Source organism: Sminthopsis crassicaudata, chromosome 4, assembly GCF_048593235.1.
Source record: "Sminthopsis crassicaudata isolate SCR6 chromosome 4, ASM4859323v1, whole genome shotgun sequence".
NCBI lineage: Eukaryota > Metazoa > Chordata > Mammalia > Dasyuromorphia > Dasyuridae > Sminthopsis > Sminthopsis crassicaudata.
Genome location: NC_133620.1, coordinates 350226823 through 350248117, shown reverse-complemented (window position 1 = coordinate 350248117; position 21295 = coordinate 350226823). Strand labels below are relative to the sequence as shown.

At 41.3% G+C, this 21295-nt stretch overlaps 1 protein-coding gene across 2 annotated transcripts in view; it reads right to left on the bottom strand.

Moving 5' to 3' along the window:
• Positions 1 to 21295, bottom strand: part of CDK12 (cyclin dependent kinase 12) — a 79485-nt gene that overhangs the window by 9468 nt on the left and 48722 nt on the right. The window contains exons 14-15 of one of the 2 annotated variants that reach the window (XR_012481202.1): positions 12206 to 12329; positions 10843 to 10950 (exon numbers count right to left, since the gene is read on the bottom strand). The gene's annotated coding sequence lies outside the window, so the exon portion shown is untranslated. Of the gene's footprint in view, positions 1 to 10679; positions 10951 to 12205; positions 12330 to 21295 lie in introns of those variants that run through there. The other variant, XR_012481201.1, reaches the window with a different exon arrangement.

Here is a 21295-nt window from a genome sequence, read left to right as displayed (position 1 = left end):
CTATAATGAGAACAAAAAGAGAAGGGCAGGGCAAGTTCAGTTCTTCTCTTCTTGTATATTATCCTCTCAGTTCATGCAGGGATTTTCCTTCATGACATCTTATCATCCCTTTTCATAATCACGTTCCCCAACAGGAAGATAGGGTGCTGGATCAGGCCTTGTCTTTTGATTGTATTCCTCTGCTGCTTCTGCTTCCCTTAGTCACCAAAACCTTAAATTCCATGGAACTGCTGGTAGCCTCATCCTATCCCAGTGGACAGGGAGATACATAACCACACAGTCCCAGTCCCTGAAAAGTCTGACCCAGTCAAATCCTCCATTTCCAGAATCTGTAATGCAGAACCACCAAAGGAGAATGAAAAGCAAGAGATTATATGGAGGAGACACCCCAGCATGCGCTCTGTTTTGGAGCAAAGCAAAACCCGACTTGCCTGTACTGTTGAGAGGAATAGACAGAAAAGCCAGCACAGGAGGGCACACAGCTTTGTTGGCATGAGAAACATGGAGGACAGGGTGGAGGTTGCTCTAGGGGCAGGCATCTGCCTTGGTCTTTCTCCCTGGGTGCTGTTAAGTACTATGACTTTGTCATCTCTACCTTTCCTTCTTCAGGGTTCCCTATCACTTCTCGGCCTTCCCTTTTCCTCAGCTCTAGGAGCCAGCTGGGGGAGAGGGGAATGTTTCAACATTAGGAACCTTAAAAAATTCATTAGGATCTGGAAGTGGGGATAAACTGAGGCAATGGGGACAATTAATAGGACATCATCACAATCAATAGGACAGTAGTTTCCTTAATTAATTCTGAGCCATCTAGTTGTCATCCAGTCTGGTTCCTTGGACATCATGTAAAATGTAAAATGAGGGCCTTGGACTTACTATAAATGACATTTAAGATCCCTTCTAGCTTAGTATAAGATGGGGGACATTGTTATTAAGACAATAATTGTTTGCAAAAAAAAAATTCAAGAAAAGGAAAGCAAAAGTCTAGGTAATACAAACATTCTGAAAAGCAACCTGGAACTATGCCCAAAAGGCTATTAAACTGTGCATATTTGACCCAGCAATATTGCTACCAGGGTTATACCTCAATGAGATTTAAAAAAAAAAAAAAAAAAAAAAAAAAAAAAGGAAAATGACCAATATGTACAAAAATATTTATGGCAGCTTTCTGTGGTAGCAAAGCTTTGGAAATTGAGGGGGTGCTCATCAATTTGGAAATGGCTAAACAAGTTGTGGTATATGAATGCAATAGAATACTATTGTGCTGTAAGAAATGATCAAGGGAATGGTTTTAGAAAAACCTGGAAAGACTTGTATAAATTGATGCAAACTGAAGTAAGCAGAACCAGAAGAACACTATATATTGTAATTGCAATATTGTAAAGATAATCAATTCTGAAATTTAGTAACTCTAATGAATACAATGAACCATAATTCCAAAGGACTCATAAAGAAACATTCTATCTACCTCCAGAAAGAGAGCTGATGGATTCAGAATGAAGATGGAAGTATTTTTCTCTTAATTTTGGGGGGGCAGAAACATGACTCATGTAAAAATATTTTCCATATCTATATGTAATAGGTTTTGTTTTTCTTGCCATCTCATTGGGATGAAGAGAGAGAAAATTTGGAATTGTAAAAAAAAAAGAATAAAATGTCTGATAAAAAAAAAGCTCTAGGATTTTTGGTGGGACTGTAAGCTGAATATGAGTTGAGTATAATATGGCAGGCAAAAATTAGCCAATTTAACTTGAAAGATATGCTTCTAGGAATAAGAAGATTGTACCACTATGGTAATTCATTTGTACCATAGCACTCTACTTTGGTCAGACTACATATCAAGGATATTTTGTTTAGTTCTCTATTTTGTTTAGTTCTAGACACCACAGTTCATTCAACAAGGACATTGGTAAACTAAGGAATATTCAAACAATAATCCCCAGCATAGCGATGGACCTCAAGTTCATATGTCTTATAAAGATAGAAGAAACTGGGAAATGTTCAGCTTGGAGAAAAGACAACCTAGAATAAGATAACTGTCTTCTGGTATTTGAAGAATTGTATCATGAAGAAGAGATTAAAATTTGTTGTTTGGGCCCAGAGTTAAGAAATAGGTAGAACTCATGTAAATTATAAAGAGATAGATTCAAACTCAATGTTAAGAAATAATTTCCTGAAAATTACAATTTAAAAAAAAAAAAAAGGAAACTGGCTGCATCGAGACATAAGAAGGTCTCACTTATCAGAGGTCTTCAAGTAAAGGCTGGATGAACACTTTTGTATATTGTGAGAACTTTTCAGGCTTGGGTTGGACTACAGAGTCAATGAGGTTCTCTGAAAATTTTGAAATTTTATGATTCTCTTCTTTTTTCTAAGAGAGAGAACATTCTGGCAGAATTCTTAGCCCTCCAAATTTCGATGCCAACCATGGTCTCTTGCTGATCCCCAAGGCTAGGTCCCATCCTGCAGATATTAGTGCCTCTGCCCCATATGGGAGTGGCAATCTCTGCTTGCTCATTCTTTGTCAGAGGGAATCCAGGCTGGGTTGAAAAGGATCAGATTTGCTGCTTCTTAGAGAAATGTGAGGAATTAAAATTAAAGTGATTAGGGTGCTTAGGGAGCCTTTTGATAGTTTTAAATGCCTGCATGAGGGGATTGGGTACGAAAAGAAGATGGGAGAGTGAAAGTGAGGGAGATGGGTTTGTGGAAAATCTGCCCTTTTCCCCAACCCTAACATGTCCCTCCCAACTAAGTGTTTTTCCCTTTCATTCCAGAGCAGAAACCAGGCCTGTAAACATCACCAAATAAATTCCCCAACCAATACTAAATATTAATGCTTTGCCCTACATTGAATGGCCAGCCCCTGACGGGGGCCTCAGGCTACATAGCTCTCTCAGTCCTACTGAAGGGAGTAGCTTCCATTCCTCCAATCCCATCCTGATTTCCCCAGATGACAGCATGCCCCTGCCCACAATTCCTGGCAATATTTTTCCTGCTGGCCACTCTCAACAGGCTGGAAGTGGGTGAGAGAGCACTTTCTCCTCTGAGTGGAGAGAGGTAGAGGGGAGGATGGGGGTTGTCAATCTTGGTCTCTGATGGGCATTCCCGGAAGGCAGATTCTAGATAATCAAGTTACTATCAATACAAAATGGGATAGGGGGCCAAAAGACAAGGATGGATGGGGGTGAGGAGAGGGTTTGGAGGATAGTTCAAAAGCACATTGATAGCACTTCTGTCCAAGTACGTCTTCCTTACCACTCTGCTACCTGCCTACCCTATTATTATTCTGGCACCAACATGGCCTAATAAAGAAAAAAATGGAACACGATGACCATGGGATGATGTCAGGAAATACCTTCCAAAGATTTCTGGCACTGATGGCTGGCCCCAAAGTGCCCTAGCTGACTATTGCCAAAACCTGGTATGTAAGCCCCCTTCTTCCCAGCTGGTAAAAGAGGCAAAGCATGAGCAACATCCTGTACTTTGCAAAAAGCTTTCTTGACAGTTCCTGTTAATGACATGGGAGACATTAACAGAGGGGTCAGTGTAAGATTGTGTTTTTTTTGTTTGTTTGTTTAATGGGGCAAAGTTATTCAGGATAAAATTTAACTCTGAATTTGGATTCAAGAAGGGATATAGAGTAAGGGTATGGAGACACACTGACCCACTGACATTGACTAAAGCCATAGTTTACTCTGGTCTCCCCAGATTTTTGTGTTGCAGCAGGAGGGCTTAGTGTAATATCTCAAAGACTTCTTAATTGATAAGGCCATGAGACAGGAATGAACAATAGTAGACAGATAAGAAGTTACTTACCTATGGTCCCATAACTGGTCAATATCAAAGGCAGGATTTGAACTTTGATCTCTCCTGGTTCCAAGTCTAGCACTCTTTCCATTATGCCATGTTATACTTCTACAACATGATCTCTTTTGGGGTTAGATTCAGGATTCTAAATCTTTTTTGTATGGTAAACCCCTAAACTTCTTTCCCTTTGGCAGTCTAGTAAAACCTACCACCTTCTTCTCAGAATAATATTTTTTTCTTCTTCAAATTCATAATTGAAGATGCAGAATCTTAGTTAGTTTAGTGAAAATAAATAGGTAAAATTTTTTCCAAGTTTATATACTCTATGAAATCTATACATGGCTCCCTAGTCTAAATGTTGGTGAGAGGAAAGACTGAGTGATATGTGGAAACTGGCAGATAAGGGAAATGCCAATATTTTTTATACTCCATAAAAGTTTTACCAGCATCCCTTTCCCTCCCTCCCCCATTCCCACTTCCCCAATTCATGATGCTTCTTAGAGATTTCCAATTTGATGTCTCATTGACATGTGAAAGGCAACATGAGACTTTTATCTTTTCCCCTCAAAACCAGCCTTCTTATCCTCCCAATTTCTTTCAAGGGCACCACTATTCTTCTAGGTATACATGCTCACAATTTGAATCATCCTTGACTATTCATTCCTCTTTTTTCAGCATTGTATAGGATATGGAGGGAATCAGAAAGACCAAAACAAATTCGAATTTCACCTCAGATACTAGCTATATGATCCTGAACATCGTTTCTTTGGCCTTGGTTCCCCATCTGTAAAATGATGGGTTGGACTAGATGGCTAAGTGCCCTTCCAATTCTAAATCTAAGATCATATGGTCCCTTACTCCAATATCAAACAGCTTACCAAATCTGCTCTTTCCCTTATTTTTCTATTCAATTGGCCACAGCTTTAGTTCAAGCCTTTATTATCTCTTGCCTGGATGCTTACAACACTCTCCAGTCTCATCATCTCTCTAGCTGTTAAAATAATGCATGTTATGTGTGTGTGCACATGGATATATATGTATGCATATTCATATATTATATATATGAGAATATATGTACATATATATGTATATATATATGTATATATATATATATATATATATATATATATATATATATATATATATATATATATATATATGTGAGGCAATTGGGGGTGACTTACCCTGGGTCACACAGCTAGTAAGTATCAAATGTCTGAGGACAAAATTGAACTCCTGACTCCAGGGCTAATGTCCTATCTACTGCATCACCTAGTTGCCCTCCAAAATAATATTCTTAAAGTATATGTCTGTCCATGTCACTCCCTTGCTCAAGAAGCTTCAGTGACTCCCTACTGTTTCTAGAATTAAATAAAAATTCCTGTTTGCCATTCAGAGCCCTTTACTACCTAAACTTATCTTTTTTTAGATATATATTATTTCTCTTCAAGCAAGCTATCTTCCAGGCTTATTTGTTGTCCCTCAGGTACAAGATTCCATTTCCCACCCCCATGCTTTTGCACAGGCTGTTTTACACATCTGGGACATACTCCTTCTACCTCTTAGATTCATGGGATTGTAGATTTAGGTCTGGAAGGAACTGCAAAAACCATCTGGTCCAACTTGCTCATTTTATGGATAAGGTATCCCTAGCCTTCATCAAAGTTCTACTAAACTTTCACGTCTTTCATGATCTCTTCAGTTGTTGCAACTTTTCTTTACAAAAGTAATTTTGGGAATATTTTACAGACAGGTAGGTGATTCAGTGGATAGAATGTTTGGCCTGAAATCAGAAAAACTCATTTTTCTCTTTTAAAACTGGCCTCTGATACTTGGGCAAGTCATTCAACCCCGTTTGCCTCAGTTTTCTCGTCTGTAAAATGAGCTGGAGAAGAAAATGGCAAATTACTCCAGCATCTTTGTCAAGAAAACCCCAAATGGAGTCACCAAGAGTTGGAAATGACAGAAAACAACAGAACAACAACAAAATAAACTCTGCGTTTACTTATATGTCTCTGTTATTTAAACCAATAGAATGTAAGTAAGCTCCTCGAGGGAAGGAACTGTCTCCCTTGTGGTACACAGTGGAACTTTAAAAATGCTTGTTGCCTGAAGGTTTGTGTGAGAAGAGGAGGAGGGGGTGTCACAAGAAGGAAAATCAGCTCTCCCTCTCCCCTTTCCCTTCTTCAGAATACCCTTGGTGCACATGCTCCCTCCGATAATGCACAGGGCAATACTTCCACACCTTTGTACCAGGTTTAATGAGCGGCTGTGTCCAAAAAAAGCTCATTACCTGGTGGTCAGCCTCTCTGAACTTGGCTGGCCCGGCTTGCTGACGACAGGGCCGTGCTAAGTAAGGATGCACAGCTTTTCCAGCTTGGTAGGACCTGCCAGGACTCACCCTTGGCTAGGGCAGGCTTCCAGAAGCTCGGAGTCACCTCCATGGCCCAGGAAGGCACTGGAGAAGGACATCAGGGAGCGAGCCTCCCCTTGTCTTTCTGGAAATGCCAGCAGCGGGGACTCCAAGCAGGCCCCAGGGACAGGATTTGCACCAAAAATGCTCAGGTTGTAAAGTGAAAACGAATTGGGCTGGCCTCATTTACATAGTGTTTTGCATCTAATCTCCATGGTGCTCCTTTCCCGTCAAAATGCATAGAAATGTCCCCAGGCATCACCCCCCCTCCTCCAGAGCGCCTCTCCCTCCCGCCCTGTCCCTCACCCTGGGTGTCCTCTTCCCTCTGCTCATCAGCATTCCCCCAGCCTCCCTGGGGTCAGGCGGGGAAAGGCCCAGGCTGACGGAGCTCTGGGCTGGGCTCTGTCTGGAAACTTGAACCTGGACAACTTTACTCCTTATCTCTGTTCCAATTCAGTGCTCGAGCTTCCTCCCGGGTCTGAGCACAGGCCGCCCCATCCTGACTGCAAAGGGGGTGGGGGAATCCTGGCACCTCCTCCACCTCTCTGCTTTTGGTGCCAGAGCGCAAAGTGGCCGGTGATTGATGGGCCTGAGCTCCCGGTAACCGCACCCAGTGGCCCAATCCTCCTCCCTTCTCCAATCCCTCCCCTGTCCCTATTCAGAGATCAGATTGTCTCATGTCGGTCCCTGAGGTCCCATTAATTAAAAATACATCCAATTAAATGGCAGGTGAAAACGTGCTATTGGAGCTCTCCCCCCCAACATCCAGCCTAGGCTCCCCCCAGCCCCCGCCCTTTAAGGCTCAGCTGTGCTTCGAGCTGAGAAAAAAAAATACAGAGATAGAGAGGAGGAAAGTGTGTGTGTGTATGTGTGTGTGGGGGGGTTTGAACCTCTGCCAGGGTAGCATGTGCCAGCCTGGGAGGGTGGCATCATGCCCTGGTGTCTAATTTCTGTGGGTGTGAGGAGGTCTCATCAGCTGGGCACCTACCCCATCATCTCTTAAAGGGGCAGGGGGCGTCCAAACTCAGTGTTGCCTTTAACTTGAGTGAGGCCAGCTAGGGAGAGGCCGGCGGGCGGGAGGGCTCATCAAGCATCCTGTCTTGGGCATATCCCCCTCTGCTTCTTGCCCCACCCCCAATCTGCAAAGGAGATAATGAGCAGCCGCCCGGGGACCCAGGTGGCAGAGGACGGACCCGTTCCCTGGTCCAGCTGTGCTTGCCCCCTGCCCCCAAAAAAGATGGGCAAGGAATGGGAACAGGGAAGGAAGCCATGCATTGATCGTTTAGGCGCAAGAGACAGACAGAAACAGAAAGCAGATGGGTAGGACAGGCCAAGTGGCTAGAAGTGTGGACAGAACATGGCGAGGGCTTTTCATCCCTACCCCCGAGGGTGACAGGCTTTGTTCTTATTGGGGAATTTGCCTGTCCTATTTACTCTTTCCCCGGGGAAAAGGAAGCAACAATGTCCTGAGTCTCTATGAATAGTGGCCCAGCATCCTGGGAACAAATCTGGACAGATCTGGGGAAGGCACTGCCCACCTCATTATCCTAATTCTCACACCCTGGTGAGTTCTCTGGAGCACTGTTAGCCCTCAGATGCCAGTTTCGCCGGCCCGTGCATGGTGAGGGGGACAGAACTGAGGAAAGCTGTCGCCCTCTGGGCACTACAAAACACTGAGAGAGACCTTAGACTCTGCTGCAGAAGGAGGCTGGGTAATGAAGGCTCTTAGATTCAGGGCTGGGGCTCCTGACACTTGAACCTGTAAGAAGAGCCTAAAGCTTCTAGACCAAGAGGTGGGTTGGAAAAAAAAGGGGGAACCCAGGCAGCTTAGGGTCCCCCACCCAGCTTCCTTGGCATCTTCAGTGCCTCTTCACTTTAACGTTAATTGGAGATTTTAATCTGTGCTGCTGCTCTGCTCCGGGTGCTTGGAGGGGGGGGAGTGCCAGCTGTGCAGTAATTCCAGCAGCACCGACTGTTTAATCAAGCTGTCCACCTGGGGAGGGGGCCACAGGCCTGGGAATGGGGATGGGGGTGGTGATGGAACCTCTGTCCTCTTTACCTCCTGCAGCCTGGCATAGCTCCATGACCTTTTGGGGTCAGATGCAGGGTCCTTCCTCTGTAGAGGCTCTGTCTCTTGCCCAAGTCACAGTATAGACAACTGCCTGAAATCATGCCTGAGCCCACTCTTTCTTTGTGGGTGGGGGGGCATTTCATGGTCAGTTAAGAAGCTTGGCCCTATTCTCTTAGTGTTGGCATTGCAGCTTGTTCCTCAGAGATGTCTGCTCAAAATCACCAAACGCAAATCTAGAGCTGGAAGGGAACTTGAAGGCTCTTGAATCTAGTACTGTCATTTTATAGATGAGAAAGCTTGTGACACAGTGACTAGTTAAGGGTTTCATAGCCAATTAAGTGTCTGAAACAAGATTTGAACCCAAGTCTCCCCTGTAGCCACAGGTTTGAGTGACTATAAAGAAAGGTATTAAGGTATATCCTCCCAATCTTTTCCCATTTTGTATTGCACATTTACTAAGTGTAAAATCTTGTGCTTTTCTCCCTAGCAGGTTCCTTTACTACAAATGACAATTATAATATAAAGTTTATAAATCCCTTTCCTTACAGTCCTGTAAAACAAGTTATGTGTGTGAACTTATGTATGCACACATACATGTATATATATGCACACAAATAGACATATGTATATAGATACACACACATATATAATTAAGCCCATTTTGAAGATGAAGAAATTAAGTCCGCTTGCCCAAAGACGGTTATTTGCCCAGAGGAAGGTTATTTCCCAGAGAAGTAAATATTTCCCTCAATTTTCAGGGAGAAGACTGTTCTGGAGAAAACTTTTGGGAGTTCCTCAATAGCAAGAAGACCAAATCTATCAAAATGTAAAGAAATTAATTCAAACTATTTGCTGGAAGGTCAAATACAGAAGCTTAAACAGTTGGCCACATAAAGAGAAGACAGGACTTAAGGGGATTTGGATTTTGGAAAATATCGAGGGCTAAAAGAAACAAGGATGGCAAGGGATGAGATGGGATAGGTAGTGTCATGGAAACAATAAACATGAGTTTGGACACTTGGATAGTGGAGGGTAGAAGAGTCTGCCGTGCGATAGTCCATAGGATTCCAAAGAGTTGGACATGACTGAACAACAAAGTCAGGGATGGTAGAAGGGTTGCTCTGCTCAGAGCCAAGACATAGATGGGGTGCCCTTTGAAAGGTCATATTGGACACTTGAGGAACTAATCTTAAAATTCAGACTAAAAGTTTGAACACCCCTATTATCTTCAGGGAGGTTCAGGGTACTTGGGACCTAGAGTCAGAGGCAAGAGGAGGGGGAAGTCTTTGGTGTTAGACTTCAGGAAGTATCCAGGGATTCCATCCACTATTACTGTATCTCCATGCAAAGGACAAACAGTGGAAGTTATTACTTTGGTTTCCAAATAGATGTTCTATCTCTCAATGGAAGAGTCCTGAGAGAAGTCCAGAAAAAACATGCCCCTTTACTCAGGTTCTGCCCTCTAAGTAGTGCCCACGGGGCAGGCTTTTAAATTGGTAGGCAGTGCCCTCGTGTGGCAGAAATCAAGACTGCACCCACCCCACTTCATATTTACATCCCTTGTCCTAACCACCAAGGCAGCAGCTCAGAGGTGACAGCTGGTCAGATTGCATGGGCTGACAGGTAGTGCCAGAGGTGGGCAGAAAATGAATTCTCTGCCCTCTGTGCCCCTCAGAACTCTGTACCTAATTGCTGCTTTTTAAGCTTTAAGGATATCTCTTGACCCTCTGGCACCTGCCTTATTACTCCATCAGGCCTGGCAAGTTCAAGATAGGGCGATACCCGAGAAGTACTCAGTCCACGCTTGATACACACGTTCAGGACCATGTTCCTATGGGAGGGATTGGTAGTTGAATGGAGAAGGAAATAAGGAGAGGGAGGAAGCCTAGCGCAGAGAATGATTGCGCTCCGACATGCTTGGAGATGGGGGAAATGCCCTGATCCCTTCCTGCCAGCTCTCCACAGGCACTGGGCCCGGGTGGACACCTGAGCTCTGACGGAGTGACATCTGGTGACTGATTCCTCCTTATGGCCAACATACTCTCCAGTCCCTGGGGAAGTTCTGGGAATTAGTGGAATCTCACAGCCTCAATTCCTTCTCCTTGGGGGTATATCCAAATTCCCTTCTCCAAGATGGCTGGACATACCCTCAGGTCTTCAGGCCACTGGATAGAATGACTCCCTAGGGTTTCTGGTGTTGATGGAAAAGGGCAAATGGGGCACATTTGCATCAGGTTGGGCCTTTTCTTCCTATTTTCCATCATAGTGCTTTACTAGTATCTTCTTCCCATACTCATCAAATGAGAAAACTGACTCTTTTCTGTTTGTGGGATATAAAGCTGCAGCAAGATTTTTTCAGTGATCAGAAATGGACGCCACTAGGGCAGGAGGTAATCAAAGAGAATAAGGACTTTCTTCTCTTTGGGAATATGGAGAGAGAAGGGGAAAGACACTTTTACCATCATATTATTCTGAGCTGGTTGTAAGGAAGTCCTGTTTAGAGGCAGGCAGGGCACCAAGTTGACTTATATAAGGTTATTTCACTGTGACTTGCCTGGGTCAGGAGCTGGAAGTAAAAGAAGAAGACAGCTGCCAAGTCTATATAGATTCTGGAACAGGATTTGAACTCACCACCCAGGATGAGCTGAGTCTTTGTCAAGACCTGAAAGGGAGGTAGAAAAGTAAATTAGTTAAGAAGATAAAGAAAGGTCTTTCCTACTTTCTTCTACTTTCTCTCCATCCATTCAGACTACCTTTCTTATTCCCTTAGGGATATTCAGACAGTAACAGCCCCACCCCTTCCTCCTGCTCTGAGGTCTCTTATGTGATCCCTCAGCTAGGCTAAATGGTCCTATTCTGGGGTAACCTTTATTCAAAATGCCCCTTTAGACTCCATGGGGTACCCAAAAGAAATGGTAATTCCAGGGATTAAGTAACTCTTCTAAGGTCATGCTGTGGATAAGTGAAAGAATGAGGATAAGACCCCCAGTAGTCAATCCCCCAGCCCAGATTCCTTTGTCTTTACTATGTATGATGTCTCTTCAGGGATGGTGTCTAAGTGACAAAGATACACTATTATGATAATCAAAATGTGACCAAATGGAGACCAAGACCTCAGAGGTAACCGGTATTTCCAGTTGAATATCCCTAAGCAGCTGTTCATTTTTTTTATCCTTTGGCAGCCTGGTGAAGTCTAAAGGCTCTTTCTCAAAAAATAATGTTTTTAAATGTATAAAATACCTAGACTTACAAAGGAAAACAAAGTTTGGTGAAAACAAAGATATAATTGTTTTCCCTTTCAAGTTCACATACTTTTTAAAGTCTTACCCCAGATGAAGAATCTCTGCCTGAAAGGAAAAAGAGGAGAAGCCTGGTATGGTGAATAGAGAGAGAAACCTTGAAAGCAGTAAGCTCTGATTCAAATGTTACCTACCTAGCTGACCATGAGTAAATCACTAAAATCTCTCAGTATCTGGAGAAACTCCAGAATATATGCAGGAATTTTTCATATGGGAAATTCTTCTAATCAATGAAATCTCAGACCCATCCAATCCCTTACCTTCTCCACTTAACAAAAACTGGGAGGAGAAGAAAGGAGCAGAGGGTAAAGGGTAGCAGGGTGTGAAAAGATGGAAACCCTGCCTGGAGAAAAGAAAACTGATGATTACTGACTGGCCCCTGATGATATCCAGAAAATAGTAAACAGTTGGTGAGATAGTGAGAATGGAACAATGAGAAAGAAATAGATTTCTACATGAAGTAGTTGTGAAACTTTCTAAGTAGGAGGTATTTGTGGTAACAGGATTAATGATCAAATCAGGACTTCATCATCTTTTTCTCCAGAGATCTCCTAAGTCACTGAGACAAGAGAAAGGGGAACTTGAGGGGTATCCCACCAAGCTGTGAGACTCTCTTACCTGATTTCAGAATCCCAGAAACCTTCAGAAGGATGCCAAGAGGTTTGCCAGGGCTCTAAATGTTAGATTATTGTAGGCATGGTGCCCATTTCTCAGGAGCCTTCCTTCCTGCTATTAACTTGTTCTATAAAAAAAGAAAAGACAAGCAGGTCAATATTATAATCATGAAGTAAAGAACCCCAGATCAGAGAAGCTGGGGGAACACTTAATTGATATGTGCCCCTTGAATCCTAACTCCTAACATCTACGAGTCATACAGAAAGAGAAGATATAGGAGGCAGTATGTGCTGGGCAGATAAGCTTCAGATTAGTGGAAAAACCCCAGGACCCCGAATCCAAGACCCTTGGGACTAGCAATGCTTCCAGCTCAGTGCCTTTAGCCATCAGACATCATCCTGGGAAACAGCCCCTGTTCAGATGCAGTCTGACAACTGCTCATGCAGAAACTAAAGCCATAGATATTGAAATCTCAGAAAAAAAAAATTCTTGTCACCAAAATCTTTGCCCTCGTCATATGGTCCAACATCAGAAACATTATTTTATCAGTGGACATGATGCTAAAAAAAAAAAAATATTAATATCAGCTTTATCCCCATATCCTAAGGATCATGAGGGTCCTTCCATTTGATGTAAAATTAAAACTTTCAATATGTGTTGTTTTTCCCATTAGTATGTGAGCTCTTTAAGAGGAGGGATTGTTTTTCTCTTCTACTTGTATCCCAGCACTTAATACTTTATACAAAGATTAATAAATGATTAATTCATTCATTCATATTAGACATTTGAAGAACTGAATAAAGAACAGACACCATTTCCTAGAGGCATTGTGGAATAGAAGACTTGGAATCCAGTCTTCATTCTATTATTGACTTGCTATGTGACTTTGGATAAGTCATAGGCTCCTAGCTGCCTGATTCACAGAATTAAGGTGAGATATTTTATTATATCTCAGATGAGATAATACATGTGAAAATTTAAGATGTTATACAAATATATTATTACTCCCACCTTTAGATGGCAAACAAAGACATAGATCTCTGCTTTTTTTTTTTTTAAAAGCAATTGGTCCAATGAAGGAGACAAGACATGAATCAACAGAAATAATAAAGCAACGAATCACAAAATTATATGTGCAAATTTTACAGAAAAGAGAGATCATACATTGGGTTGGCTGACTTGGTCAGAGAAAGGATGCTGTATAGACCTATCACAGTCCTTTATAGAATTATACTCTAACTTCTCTGAAACATAGTTTTAGAAAAAACTTAGGAAAAGGCTTTAATGATGAGCTTATTTGGTGTAATTCAGGTGACTGAGAGATATATTTTCTGCCCCCAAGCTAGAGACTAATCTGTATAAACTCCCATCAGCCTTGAAGTGGACTGGAGCAAATGATAAATACAAGGAAATGCAATGGGTAACAATTGGATTCTACCTTTTCAGCAGACTTGTTCACTCTGTTTCTTTCTGTACCCCCAGCCTAACCTAGTCTAGCCTTGACTAGTGACTTTGATGTCCAAGCTCTCTAACTGGCTCTAATCTCTTTTTTCCCTTCATGCCTTGGTCATATCTTAGAAAATACTAGAAATGAGGAACCTTCCACTTTCCTTATCAACTTGGCTCTTTAAAATTATGCACTCAAAGCAAAGTACTGGCTCACAACAGTACTGGAAAGCAATGTATAGCCTCCACTTGGTAGGTACATATATATGTACCATTATATTCTCAAAAAGAATCCCATTGTTCTGAGTGCCAGTGGAACCTCTGCAGCTTCAGAGACTATTTTAACTTTATGTGAGTCTATTCCCTATTTTTTCTTCTCCCTCCTTTGCATTTCAATATATCTGTATCATGACTCAAAGAGTACAAACTTAGAAAGAAATCTCTCCTGCCACTAGCAATCCCTTTTTTTTTTTTTTTTTTTTTTTTGGCCATACCACTCCCCAATGGGAGACTGGGGATGTCCTAAGACCACCACTCCTTATAGACTTCAGGAATAAGGATGGAGAGTATCAGAATCCTGTCATAAGCATAACTAGCATGTTCCCAAATGAGCTAGAGATTGACTAAAAATGCTTTTCTCTCAATTTGTATGCCATTTGCATATTATTTATGTAGTAGCAAAATGCATAGAAAGCTTCTCAGTTCCTTTTCCCTAATAACTCTTCTACCACCACCAAACATCAGCCTGGGTGCCTCATTCCCGTCTCTCTCTCTCCATAATGTATGTATGTGTGTGTGTATACATATATGTATATGTATAAATACATATGTGTACATAAAATGAAAAAAGTGGTTCAGTGGAAAGAGCAGCCGTCTGAGTTCTATTCTGACTCCTGATCCTAAGCTCTTCCAACTAAATAGCCAGGCAACCGCTGGACAAATTATTCTTTTCACTATTGACTGAGAGGAATTCCTTTCTTTTCTACACAACTAAGAGACTATAATAGGTGATCTCTATGGTTCCTTTACTCTCTAATATTCTCTGATTCTATCATTGGACAGAACCCCATTTGAAGAATACCAGCAGGAAAGCATCTAAGCCTCTTGAAAGTGACAGACCCACAATTGTGTCTCTTGCTTGAAAAGGGGACATGTGAGTGAGGTCTAGTGAGGACCTGTATAAAAGGCTTCTTAGAGCCTCTTTTTCTTTCCAGATTGATTCTAAAAAAGCATGCCTTTTCTTCTCCAACTCTGCTGAAGAAGAGTGCAGACAGAGGTCACTTGGATAGGAATAAGAAGTGAGAAATTAATCTCAACACCCTCTTCTAACTTCAATATTATTAGTATGCAATAGCCTTTGTTCTTAGGTAGTGACCCTTTATATAATGTGACTAAGTAGGCAGAAGAGCATGTGATCTTAAAAGTCTACAGCATAAATATAATAGATACCACTCCCTTAATACAGATACTTTTTTTTGGGGGGGTGTTCATTCCCTTTAAGAAAACTCTTCAGAGGTATGTGTTTAAGAAATGAGACTATTATAAGGACCCAGCCTTCTTTTCTCTCCAAAGTCAGAGGAAAAGAGAAAGACAGGAGCCACTTGGCTTCCTATAAATTGTTCTGTCCTTCCTCACAGCTGCAATCAGGAGCTAAGGGTTCCCGCAGGCCTTGTTCTGATCTGCTGCGGGCAAAGGAGAGTTTCTGAAACAGAGAGGACTTGGCTGCAGCCCCGCTTCAGCTGCCGGTGGGGTTGGCTAATGGGCTCGTTCAGTAAGACCCCCGCCCGATACACTAAAGAGTCCCCTGCTGGTCCCCTCCCCATTCCCAACCCAATTAATAAACAGTCCTCCCCCCTTTATGGCTGTGGGAGAAAAAAAAAAAAAACCTGGAGATACAAATGACCCCAAGGGAGGGACACAGAGAGAGAAAGGCCTTCCAAGCACTGAGTAAGAATGTGCTGTATCCAGAGACAGATGCTGTCACAGGCTGGATACACCCTACTTTCAAAGCTCTAAAGGGGAAAGAAAAAATTGGCAAAACTTCATGTTTTTCTTTCCCAGACCAGGACAAATTGACCAAAACCTGTCAGGCATACTTCCAATAAACAAGGCTATTGGGATGAAGATACAAAGGCTACTACTGCATCTTCCTTTCTCTTACTTTTCCTATCTCCAGGAATATTACAATTCACTCCAGGATTTCAAATGAGTTCTATTGTCTTCAGTAGGAAGACTGGGGCAAAAAAGATTAAGGATTACAGATTTAGAGCTGGAAGGGATGGACCAAATTAGGTCCAACTCCTTCATTTACATATAAGGGGAACTGAAGGCCAGAATGAGGAAGTGAACTAATTGCTCAAGTGACACAGGTAATATAGGAGAGCCAGAACTTTAGAACCTTGTTCTTAGACCTTCAGATCCAAGGCTGTTGCTACTCTGCTGTGCTTACCTTATTGAACCTCACACTACATATGTCCTCGACACTGAAAATTGTCCTGATAGATTCATATATATAGATATGCTCTTTTCTACCCAAAACCAAAACAGACCACTTCCCAATTCCCACATCACCATATAATCACTTTCTGAGGCTCATAACACTGGAATGATCACTTTCATTATTTCCACTAAAAGTATCATTAAATCTTTCTAGTTTTCCTCTAATCCTGTCCTTTAGTCTCATGGGTATTTATGTTAGTCCAGTTCCTCATCACCTACCTCATGACTACACAATTACATGTCATTGTCATTCCTCTGCTCAAAATCATAAAGTACCTCTAAATTGTCAAGCTAAAATCTGAATCTATAAAACTGACTTCCAAGGCTGCACTAACTCACCCACTTCATTTCTCAGTATCAACTGGTTCTAATCACATTAGTCTCATTGACATAGGACAGGCTCATTCTCATTCACATGCCTTTGGTTGCTCCAGGCCAAATATCTAGAAGGCTCTATTTCTTGCCACCCCATATCACTCCTCTTCCAAATGTCTCAAAATATGCTTCCTTCAAGAAGTCTGTCCTATTCTACTCTCACTTCCCTACAGTATTTTGATTTGTTTGCTGAGAGGCATTTTGTCAGAATGATATCTTAAGAGTTAGGAAAACCTGTTTAAATTCTGTCTTTGGCTCATACTGGACTATAAAAATGGGGTTACTTTTCAGTATCCCAGGAAACTCTCTAAGACTGCAAGATTCAGAAGTTAATGATCTTTATCACTAGAGGGAGATTCCAAACTGGGAGTCTTCTCCCATCCTCCCAAATCACAGGCCTGATCCAAAAGTAAAAATAAACATTTACTCATTAGTGTTCTTGAAGTTGCTTTTTTGTTGTTAAGGTTCTTGTCTCTGCCTCCCACATTCCCCAGTAGGTTTCAGGAGCTCCTTAAAAGATGGGTACATTTTTTTGTGCAATAAGAGAATTGTATGGATCCGTACACATACATTGTATTTAACATATACTTTACATGTTTAACATGTATGGGACTGGCTGCCATCTAGGGGAGGGACTGGGGGAAAGGAGGGGAAAAGTTGGAACAGAAGGGAGTGCAAGGGATAATGTTGAAAAATTATCCATGCATATGTTTTGTCAAAAAAAAAAAAAAAAGTAAATAAAAAAAAAAAAGATGGGTCCATCTTTGATTTCTCCTCAGGACTCTGTTCAAATCTGTAGACATTAGGGACTCAATATTGTTTAATTATTGCTCCCTCATTGAAATTCTATAAATAAGGACAAGAACTAAGAGGTCAGACAAATTTTTAGTCTAATGTTCTTTCTACTATATCATACTGCCTTTTCCTTAAAAAAAAAAAAAAAAAAAACTGATTTCTTGTATCTGATATCACTAAGTTCAAAGGTTCTTGAGGCCCTAAGCATCCTTCAAGAAGGACTAAAGGGAGGAATAGAAAGAAACAGCACAGAGGATAGTATGTGCTCAGTATTATGCAGATGTGTGCATATATGGATGTTCTCAAAACAACCAGGGGCATACATATGTTGTATTACCTGTCAGACTATTCCCCTCACCAATCTGGCATTGGATGTGGTCTTCAAAATCACAAATTCAGTTGCCTGACTTCAAAACATGTTACAAAAAGAAAAAAATACTACCCACCAAAAGTCAAACAAGCCCAAAAGTGTGTGAAGGTTCAACCTTCCCACTTTGGGGAAGTGCTAGAATGAAGACTATTCTGTTTTTTGTACCCATGATCACCTCTTGCATTCACAATCCATGTCCTGAATCCCTAGAATCAGAATCACAATCCCAGAGCTTCATTTCCTGGACTTCAGATACATCTGTGCCCAGATCTCAAGACATTCCCTCATGAGGTTCCAGTGTTTACTACATGGTAAGGCTTTCCTAATTTTAATTTCACCTTCGTTAATGATGGCTTTCCACAGTAATAAAAAGGCACATCTTACCATCTTCCACACAATTCATTTTAAATGAATGGCTGAAGACTGTAAAAGTAATTGGGTTGTAGAAGGTAAGCCATTTTTCCATGAGACCACAGTCTCATTTCCTCCAGGTCCTTTCAACCTTTTTAGAATCTTGTCTTGTCTACTCTTCTCTAGCCCTAATCCAGTATTTAGAGCTATGCTGAAGAGGACAAAACCCATTGGAATTAGGTTAGGGTTCACTTATAATAAGACAACCTCCCCAACTCCTCAACCATTCAAATGGATTTTATTCTTCCTTCTTGTTCCAGAATAACTCATTTGGCATTCATAAAGAAGGTTAAATCAAGGTCATCACATGAATTATTTACCTGACCAAGCCTGGCCTTCTCAAGTAGGGTTTCCTTAACTTAAACCTTCCTGAAACCTAAATCTATCATGCCAATCTTATACTTCTAACCTCAAGGGGTTAACTATTGGTCACTGAAGCAAAGTGGATTCAAAGCAAAAGTTAACCTATAATCTGTGAACTTTTAAGAAAAATTGTTTGATAACAATTTCAATTTAATAGGGTTCCTTTGTAATCTTATATATTTAAAAACAGTATTTTAAGCAGGGTCCATAGACTTTACCAGAAGGGTAATCTAAAACACAAAAAAAGTTCATCTCTCCTTTGAAATGAATCATTCATAGCTGATGCTGAGTGAAGTGAGCAGAACCAGGAGAACATTATACACAGTAATAGCAACATTGTGCAATGACCAACTGTGATAGATTTAGCAATACACTGATCTGAGACAATACAATAGAAAATACAATCCCACATCCAGAGAAAGAACTATGGAGTCCCAATGCAGAGCCAAACATACTATTTTCACTTTTTTTTTTCTTTTTCACAGTTTTTCCCTTTTGTTCCGATTCTTCTTTCACTACATGACTACTGTGGAAAAATGTTTAATATCACTATATAATCTATATCAGATTGCTTGCCATCTTGGAAAGGGAAAGGACTAGAAGGCAAGGAGAAAAAAATAGAAACCAAAATCTTATACATTTTGCAAACTAAAATAATAATAATGCAAAAGAAACCATATCTAAACAAACAAAAAAAATTCAAATATTCTCCTCTACTCTAGAGACTTGGTTATCCCAAATTCTTTCCTTTATTCTATATTTCTTCCTCTTTCCTTAACTTCTTTACTCTCCAAGTTCCTTTAGGCCTTCTGTCACCTAGCAGAAATTAATGATTCCAGTATAGGGTTAGAGTCAGGTGTTCCTGAAGTTGGAAAAGGCCTGAATTTTGGGGCTCAAGCTTTCTCATTCTCAATATTTAGCTAACTCACAGGGTTAAGGACATTAACAATTTTTTTTTCTTTTTCTTTTTTTCTTTCCCTAGATAAAGTGAAAGCTGAGGGGAAAAACACCCTTGCTCCCATTCTCAAGCATCTACTTCAATGAGCCTCTTTTGCAGTCAATAATGAGCTACTGGCTTTTGTCAAAGGCTACCTATATCAGCACAGCCCCATCTTACTTTGCCTCATCAACCACTTCAACTTTACATCATTCTCTAACCCCTTTGGTCTCAGAAGTTTACTTTATAGCCAGCCACTCAAGGAGTCTCACATGTTAATAGGGTACAAGAATCCACTCCTGGAAAGAGCTCATCAGACTATTCTCTGGTTTGAAGCTCACTCAGAGACCAAGGCCTTTTGACCCATTCTATCTTAGTTAACTCTAGTTCTGATCCTTTTATAGTCTCTCAAGAGATGGAGAGACAAAAAACTACTTCCTGATTCCCTGGTAAACAGGATACTTTGCACGGAAAGTCTCTTGTTTCTCTTTGACTAGCAGGTAGGAAAGAACCTTGAGGAATCATTTTAGCCATGTTCTTGTCTTCAAACAAAAGCCCACTTAAACCAACCCAGAGCAAGATTTCCAAAGAAATTCCAGGGTAACTCTCCTGGGAAAATTCTTTGCATTTTAATATAACTTTTCTATTCTAGGTCATGCCCATGTATTCTCTTCCTAGAAGAATAAACTACAGCACACCTCTGAGACTAACAGAGTCAGAGAAGGTAAGAAAAGGCCCATTAAAAGACAACCTACCCCAAGTGAACCCTTCCTAGAGAGTAACACAGACTATTCGTCCCAAACTAGCTTCTATCCCCTTTTTGGCTCCAGAACATTATCTCTGAGGTGGACATATAAGAGAAATCAAGTTTCCAAGCTTAGATCTAGGTGCCCCAGGGATTAATTACTAGGATATTACCATGGGCAGAAGACCACCCCTCATACCATTCCCCTTCAATCACACAAAGTCTTGTGTCCAAAAGACACTATCTACAGCTGAGTTTTTTAATGTCAATGGTGGAAGAAACAAGTCTTAGAGTTGGCTTGGGGTGGTACAGGAAGACTACCCCTGCTGCCTTCTTGCCTAGCTGGAGGACACTCAAGAAACCAATTTATCTTTTCTTCCATTCTATCTCCTCACAAAATAAAACTTCCAGCACAGTCAGAGTCCTTCTAATATATTATGATCTCATTTTTCTCTACTCTGTCCTACAAAGTACCCCACTCCAAATAGCTGAAAACTTGCATACTGTCCTGTGGACAACCTTTCTAAGACATTGCTGTATTCCTGTAGAGTCACAGTAGCAACTACTTTAGCCCTGAGTACCCAGCAGGGAAATGCATCCCTCTGGCAAGCCTAGGCATAGGCTAGAAAAAGGCTGGCACAAAGTTTATATATTGTGTGATGTCAATAACTGTCACACATACCAAGCCTGTCTCTCTTTAGACATAACTTAGTTGAAAAGAACAGAGATCATCTGGTCCAATTTCCTCCTGGGAAACAGGTTGAGAAGGCATGAGACTTGCCTTGTTCATGAAGATCTTTAGTAGATCCAATCCTAGGCCAAAGATTTGCAAAATCTTTGTTTTTTTCCCATTTACCATGTCATGTGCCTCCCCTTTTTTGGAGTAAACTCACTGTTTCTGGAGAATATTCCTAAGCAACAGAAGAAAGGAAAATCCTACACCTGGGACCAGCACCCAATTCGGATGTGTCATGTCCCAACACTGCCCTGCTCATCAACTTGATAAAAGTCAAAAAAGAGGGCACTCAGCCTCTCCTGGGAGATAAGGCCAAAGCATTTCCTTATTCTCCAACCTACCCTAGGCTCTTTAGAAAAACAATGAGACTAGACAAAGAAATGAAGCAGAACCAAAAAGAGGTAAGGCTGTGTGCT